The sequence below is a fragment of the Myotis myotis genome, unplaced genomic scaffold (assembly GCF_014108235.1).
Source record: "Myotis myotis isolate mMyoMyo1 unplaced genomic scaffold, mMyoMyo1.p scaffold_m19_p_2, whole genome shotgun sequence".
Taxonomy (NCBI): Eukaryota; Metazoa; Chordata; class Mammalia; order Chiroptera; family Vespertilionidae; genus Myotis; species Myotis myotis.
The window spans coordinates 28,471,053-28,477,304 of NW_023416324.1; the positions used below are offsets into that span (position 1 = coordinate 28,471,053).

The 6,252-nt window shown below is 50.6% G+C and overlaps 1 non-coding gene across 1 annotated transcript; it reads right to left on the reverse strand.

Moving 5' to 3' along the window:
* Positions 1 to 5,859: 5,859 nt before the first annotated feature.
* LOC118678011 lies at positions 5,860 to 5,986 on the reverse strand. The gene has a single exon (XR_004974702.1). It is a non-coding gene; the product is annotated as a small nucleolar RNA SNORA51 (small nucleolar RNA).
* Positions 5,987 to 6,252: the final 266 nt, after the last annotated feature.

Consider the following 6,252-nt stretch of genomic DNA (forward strand, 5'->3'; position numbering starts at 1 on the left):
CAGCCTGTGAGCAGCAGAGCCCTTGTCCCCGTCACAAACACAGAGCCAGACGCACAGAGGCAAAGTGACTGCCTGTCACACAGTTCACCTGGGGAGGCCTGGACAGTGAGGTGAGCTGTTCTGGCTCCAGAGCGTCCTCTCCTCGCTCACTCCCAGGCTGTGCTGCCTTCTGCACAGTGTGCAGTGGGGCTAGGAGGGGTTGGGGGTAGGGCAGCTGAGATTTCTTGACACCTGGGGAGCCTGGCTTCCTGCCAGCCAAATGGGGTCCCATCGGGAATGAGATCAAGGATGCACAGGATCAGTCACTGGCCCTGCCCAGGCCCCATGGATTGCCCACAGCCTCCTCCAAGGCCCCTAAGCCTGGGGAGCTGGGAGAGCTCCCTTCCTCTCCCCCTCAACCCCCTACACCCCCACCTCTGCTTTCCCAGCCAGGACTGAGTAAGCTAATCTCAGAGAGAAGACACATTATTAATCCCAGAGAATCAGTCCCAGCCTGCTCTGCTTAGTCAGCCAAATGCAGCCCTTGTTCTGCCAGCTACGTGAGCCCCTGCACAGCCATCCCCGCTGCCTCCCTGCCCCCGCCCAGCATCGCCCCCACCCTGGGCTTGCCTCACGTGCCTGTGTCCTGTTGACCTGTCCCATAGAGCCCTCTCCAGATCAGCAATCTTGAGCCTCCCTCTCTGTTTACTTTCCTAGAAACAGACCTGTTTCTCAGCGCCAGCCCCTCTGACCCCCACAGATAGCCATCTCCTGCACAGACGACTAAGTCTCCCCAGGAATGCAGCTGCGGGAAGGGGGCTTCGGGGAATGCGTGACCCTTTCCCCACATCCAGCACGGTCAGCTGCAGAGAGGAGAGCTGAGGGCAGCTCATGTAGTCTAGGGGGTCACTGTCAGAAATGGTATCACTCAGTTCCACTAAGACAGGCGGATGTCACTAGCACCGTCAAGAACAGTGCTGTCATCAGCAATGACACCAATACCACTATCCTCACCACCAGCACAAAGCATCACTGAAATCATTGGATCATTCGGCTGGTGTGGCCCAGCTTGTTGAACAGCGTCCCATACGCCGATCAGTTAGGGCAAATGCCCAGGTTACAGCCGATCCATGTCTCTCTCTCTCTCCCTTGTTCTTCCTCTCTCTCTAAAAAAATCAATAAGAACATATTCTTTTTAAAAATTGTTTTGACCAACAACCCCTACACTATCCTTATACCAAGCTCACCATCACTGTCAGCACTATCCAAGATAATTGTCATTTTTACCAGCAAAAATATGACCATTATCTGCAACACCAGCACCTTTACCACCATCACCAATACCAACATCACTACGCCATCCCATCACTCTCCCCACCATTACTGCTTCCATCATTACCATAGCTATAATAAATACCACTAAACCAGACACCACCAACATCACCATTCCTATCACTATCACCATAGCTCAGCGGTTCTCAACCTGTGGGTCGTGACCCCTTTGGCGGTCAAACGCCCCTTTCACAGGGGTCCCCTAAGACCATCCTGCATATAAGATATTTACATTACGATTCATAACAGTAGCAACATTACAGTTATGAAGTGGCAATGCAAATAATTTTATGGTTGGGTCACAACATGAGGAACTGTATTTAAAGGGCCAGAAGGTTGAGAACCACTGCCATAGCTGAAGCCAATACCAATGTTACTATAACTACAATCAGCACCACTAAACATGGTACTCCTACTGACATCTACACCACAACTGTAACCCAAGCATGTCAAACTCAAAGGCTAACGCGGGCCATATAAACAAGGCGTGCGGCTCGCGGGCCACAAGTTTGACATGCTTGCTGTAACCACGGCAGAGTTGTCACCAGTATCTCCACCACCATGAATACCTCATCACCCTCAGCGCTGTCACCACCACTGTTACTCATTTATTAAAATGAGAAATGTTTATTGTTTTTCTGAGCCTTTTTTCTATGCCAGGCAGAATATAAAAAGAACAAGTTGGAGGAAAGCAAAGTTCGGACTATGCATTTATGTGCCCGCTGTCTTCCAGCTAACATCCTCTTCTGAATAGACTCGATTGTTTCACTGAATTTGCCCACTTAGCGATTCACAGAGGACCAGCCACGCATGCCTGAAAAACAGGAGTGGTTCCAAGCGTTACTCCCTACTGCCTGTGACAGCAAAAAGTCCAACTCCCCTCATCTCACACCCTTCCCCACCCCTCACCCCGCTCCAGGCATGCTGGGCCCCTGCAGGGTTGTCAGTCTCTTCAGTGTGGACTTTCTTCCATTACCATCCAAACTTCGGTTCTGCCCCTATAGAGTAGAGTGCTGGCCTGAGCGTCCTGGCCCTGGATCCTAGCCTTGATTCCACCACTCTCTGTGTGGCTTTAGCAAACTCACTGCCTTTCTTCCTCAGTTTCGCCACTAGTAACAAAGATGGCCTTCTGGCTCATGTTTTAAAGATTTTATTTTTTGAGATGAGACACTCCCAGGACAGACTTGAACCCCTTTTCCAGAAGATCCCTTCAAAGGAGAAAACAGAGACGGTCAAGTCAACTATTGGTTCTCCCAATAGACTCCCCGGCCAGCATGGCCTGTGATCTCCAGGGACCTCCTGGCGCCCTGGATGCTGCTGCCTGGGCAGAGTGGGTCTGAAGGGTTAAGCAGGCCAGGCTGTGTAAGAGCAAGCATCTCAGATGAAAGGCTGGTCCAAGAGAACGCCATGTCGCTGTTGTGGTTGGCAGACCAGGCAATGGGACCAGCAAGGTCCCGAAGGAAGCCCCCTCCTGGTCTCACCAGAACAATGTGGTGTTTTACAAAAATGCCATTGTTCTTGGGCAAGTCTTTCCCATTTCAGTATAAACCAGGAAGCAGTGCTTCCTTTCCTTGGGCGAACCCCCAAGGTCCCCCCACCAGTGGGAGTGGGGGGGAAAGAGCAGAGTTCTTCCTGCCTTGAATGATCTACCACAAAGCCCCTGTTCAGCTATTTCCAAGGCTGGTGTGTGTGTGTGTGTGTGTGTGTGTGTGTGTGTGTGTGTGTGTGTGTGATATGGGGTGGGGTGGGGTGGGGTGGGGAGAAGAAACAGGAGCACCCCTTAGTCCAGTCTCTTGCCTCCAAACACGACTCTGTAGCCTGAACCAGACTATGAAAGAGGTGTCCCTGCCCATCCATCTCCCCTCACCCTGTGCCACTCAGTCTTCCTTCTGTCCTACCAAATGGCAATATGACTCCTGTCTATTCCTTTGCACATGCTGCTCCCTCTGCCTGGAACTCTCTTTTGCCTTCACTTGCTTGCTTCTTCTCATCACTCTGGTCTCTGTTCTAACCTCAGTGAAGCAGTAACTGGTTAGTTACTTGTTCGGTGCCTGCCTTTCCTGACATTCTGGCTGTTCCATGGAAGGAAGAACTAAGAGCTGTGTCTGTCTTGGTCATTACTGCATCCCCAGCACGTAGCCCGGATGAGCCCTGTGCGTGTGTGTGTGTGTGTGTGTGTGTGTGTGTGTGTGTGTGTGTTTTCCTTTCACCACCACCCCATCCCACCCCATGAAGAAAACAGGTCACAACCTCTCAGTGACAAAGGAGCCACTTCTCCCGCTGAAAGATCAGAGCATCTCAGACCTTGGAGAGCATCCTGTCCAGCCGCTCCATTTTCCTAAAGAGAAAACTGAGGCTTAGGGTCGAGCCGGTCTGGCCAGAGGCCCATGGGTGGCCAGTGGAACTGCTGAGCTAGATTCCAGGTGTCCTGGCATCCAAGCTGGTGGCTATCACCTCGTTTCCCAGCCTGGGCACAGCCTGGTGCTAATCTCGTCCCCTCCAGATACAAGACCCAGCACATCTGCATGTCAGGGCTCCTGCTGCAGACAGCATTCAGCCCACCCACTTTGCCCACCGCACAGAACCAGCACAGAACTGACTCGCTAAAGGCCCAAAGGAAGAGATGCCGTATCCCTCCCCGCCCCCACGCCCCCATGCCCCCGGGCTTTGCATGGCTGAGGAGGTTGGAACCTCTCTTCTTACCACCACCACCTCTACACTTTCCATCTGTCACTTTTAGGGAGAGAGGGGTGAAATGATTTTCTGGGGCATCCCCGTGGGCTAAGGAAGCAGAGCTCCAGCTCTCTCTCCCTTTAAATGTCATTTTTTCTGCTTTTGTTTGTGGGTGAATCTGTGGAGAAGGGCAATTATGAATACCCCCTCATAGGAGTTGCTGGGCAGATAAAATGAGTTGCTGCCCCCAGCACAAGCTGATGCCCCATTAATGCTAGATCCCTTTGAACATTTTACAGTGCTATGCAAACACAAGACATTGTTACTTTCAAGGCAAGGAATATTTACAAAGCCCCTTTTACAAATGTGTGTTTAGGGCCTCTGAGGAAGGCAGAGTCCCTTTTAAGAATTGTTTCCTGAGGTTGGCGGTAACTAGGGGGAGGGCTTGGCTGGGAATGGTTAGCTTTTTGCTATTCTTCACAAAATAATGTATACGCCCAAGTAGGACAAGTACGCAAAGGAAGTGAAGATGAACAAACAAACAGTGTGGACCCTTAACACCACTTCCCGAACAGAGAGACCTTCAGAGTAGGAAGGGGGCTTGCTGTGACCCGAGCCATTCTTTCCAGGCGCCTCGGTTTATCTTGTATCCCAGGCTGGGGGAAAGGACGCAAACGGATGGGTTTTGTGCTTTTAGGTAAGGGCAAGATAGGGAACAGGCAAAATTGCACCGAAAGACATTAAGATAAGCAGCTGTTTTATGGATTTAAGCCCCTGGAATAGGAAAGGAGGGGTGGAAGTGCCCATCTCAAGCGCTTCCCAGGAAACTGAAGCAAAGGACATGATGCCCAGAGAATTCCTCACCCTGGGCAGGGAGGGCAGGTGGATTCCACTGAGTGCATCCAGCCCTGGAGCAAGAGTGGGTTGATAACCCTTGAATTCCCGGAGAGGCAGCTTCACCTGGGCCGTGGCTATGAGTCTGCCACACAAGCTCAAATATGAAAGACCTTTCAAATCGAAGTTAAACCAATGTTGCACCGCTGGATGCTGTGCTGACGGGGAATTCAGTTCCCCTATTACTAGGAGGGTCTTCTAAGGGTGCACAAGAGTCTGGAAGGCTCTTTGTATCCAGAAAACAAGGGACGGACTCTGAGCTCCTTGAAGTGTTGTCTTAAGACCGGCAACGATAGAGCCCCTGATTAGAGCTAGCGAGAAATTCAGGTTCAGGACCCACCGCAGGCTCCTGGATCAGAATCTGCATTTGATCGAGATTCCCAGGTGAATCATGGGCACTTTCATGTTTGAGAGACATTGTGAGACCAACCCCAATTCCTCCCGGAAGCTGACAGCTTTGGTGGGTCAAAGGAGCGTGGGTGCCTGGGGTCCAGCTTCCTTAAGGGGACTTCTGCCAGTTCCTCCCAAGCCCTCCCCCCCTCACCTCCCTCTAGTTCCTTCTTCCCTTTCTTTCAGCACGGTCTCCCCGGGCTTTAATCAACAAAAGCCTGAAAGACCACTTGTCTGCAGGAGACTTCGGATTTCAGTCTGCTTCCCCAGCACCCACTGAGGGGACGGCCCCGAAGGCAGGGCTCTCTGCTCTCCTCCTGGGGTCGGGATAGGCCAGATGGGGAGGCGGGATACAGACAGAAGAAAAACAACCGGCACAAATGACATCTCAGTCCAGGGTGCTTGTAATTCTTTAACTCTTGCTCTCAATTAGATCTGGATTTAAGAGGGCAAAACAAAAGCTTATGCTGTAATTTTAATGGACTTGTTTTTAGAGGAAAAAATGAGTCTGAATCCTAGAAATGATTGCTTCTAAGCCTTTAGGGATTTAATGAGCTCCTAGTTTAGGGATTTAAATTTTTCTGTCAGCATCAGTGTCTCTTAAAATAAACCCTATGGAGAATCCCACTGTATAAAACAGAAATGAGTGAGTTTACTCTGCCTCCTATTTCTGTACAGTCAGTGTAAGCACACAGCCTGTGGTAAGCACCAGGAGGCCAACTAATAAAATAAAATAAAATAAAATAAAATAAAATAAAATAAAATAAAATAAAATAAAATAAAATAAAATAAAATATAAAACAGAAATGACACAGCTTTGGGTAACGGAGAGGCACAGAACCCCGGCTAGATGGTTTCTTCCTCATCACCATAGCAGCCCCTGCAGTGCCTCAGGCACATCCCAGGCTGGGTGGAGCGTGGGGTGAAGACCCAACCTCAGGCCACTCTCCACCCAGTACTGGGAGCCTCTGAATAGCTCCCCTT